Source organism: Macrobrachium rosenbergii, chromosome 43, assembly GCF_040412425.1.
Source record: "Macrobrachium rosenbergii isolate ZJJX-2024 chromosome 43, ASM4041242v1, whole genome shotgun sequence".
Lineage (NCBI taxonomy): Eukaryota > Metazoa > Arthropoda > Malacostraca > Decapoda > Palaemonidae > Macrobrachium > Macrobrachium rosenbergii.
Genome location: NC_089783.1, coordinates 4,313,237 through 4,314,792, shown reverse-complemented (window position 1 = coordinate 4,314,792; position 1,556 = coordinate 4,313,237).

Here is a 1,556-nt window from a genome sequence, read left to right as displayed (position 1 = left end):
TACATTTTAATAGTAACATAATTTAGAATGAATAATAACTTTTTTCTTTAAGAAAATATAGACAAATGGAGTTTATCCAGCAAAGGCTTTGTTTCATTCTATATGTCATCAGTTGAGATAAGAGATAATGCTTTGTTTGGATTTAATGTGATGACAGAGATATGATTTAAAATGGTGATTCATCCCATAAAACACAAGATCCTTGTTGTGGAAACTTTGGCGTTGTTACATGTTCGAGTATACGGTAAGATATATACTTTAAAGAAAGATTACTTTGGGAAGTGCCTTGATCAGTTACAGATGCAATTACTTAATTGGGGCCAGGTATTTGCTGGAACTACATAGGATCATATTGATTACTCCATAATCAATGGATTACATCAATCGTAAGGTTTCTGCTTTTATATATAGACGGGGCGTCCAACACAGATGAATTGAATGTGCTTTGATACCAAGGAAATTACATGTACTTTAGTTAAAGTTGACATGGTCAGTTTTAATCTGCCCTGTAAGAAAAGATAATGCAACAGAAATGTCTGCCATGTAGATATTGTACACAACAGAAATTAGCAACAACTAGGAAGGCTAGTTTCTTCCAAGAATAATAATATAATATATATTACTTATATATATTTTATATATTAACTATTAAATATATTTATATACTATACTGCACGGGAATAAATTATGAAAATTATGTCAGTGTTCATTATTCATACACTAGACTTCAAAGTGGTACATGATTACACTAGGTTCTAATCTCGTAAATAGTGGCTAAAGGGCAAACAATGGAACTAAGTTTCTGTATAGTGGAAGAATACCATTGTAAATCGACTAAAAACTGTCAAATTTCTCTAGACTGGGCCACTTGGCGATTTTTATGCGTTAAGGCCGATCCGGGTTCTTTATTAACACATCGATGATTCTATGAGTAAAACAATACAAAGACAGGCAGGACATTGGATAGTTAGCCTATATATACAACGCCCTCTTAAAATCCAAAATTCTTTTACAGTGTCACTGGACATGGGTCAACAAAATGATACAATCTTGTTGGTACGTTCATGTAAAACCAGGCATTCAAAAAAATATTGGAGACATCGCTGAATGAATCTTCTTCAGAGCAAAAGGAAGCGTTAAGACCACCTTCATTGAAGCTGGGAATTCACAAAATTCTTAAAGATCCATTTTTCTGAAAGAGGGCCATTAGTGCTAATTTTTCAGCTACTAAAAGCAGTTGTTTATAATAGCATGGCCTATATATGCCCACTTAATTTATATATAGATGCTGTCCTGTCTTTGTTATAAATTATATACTAAAATAATGGGATATATATATATATATATATATATATATATATATATATATATATATATATATATATATATATATATATATATATATATATATATATATATATATATATATATATATATATATATATATATATATATATATATATATATATATATATATTTTTACGTTTTTCCGTGGTTTTAGTTTGAAATATGCTCTGTGAGACAGGTAGCAACAATTTAAGTTAATTTAGCCTTGT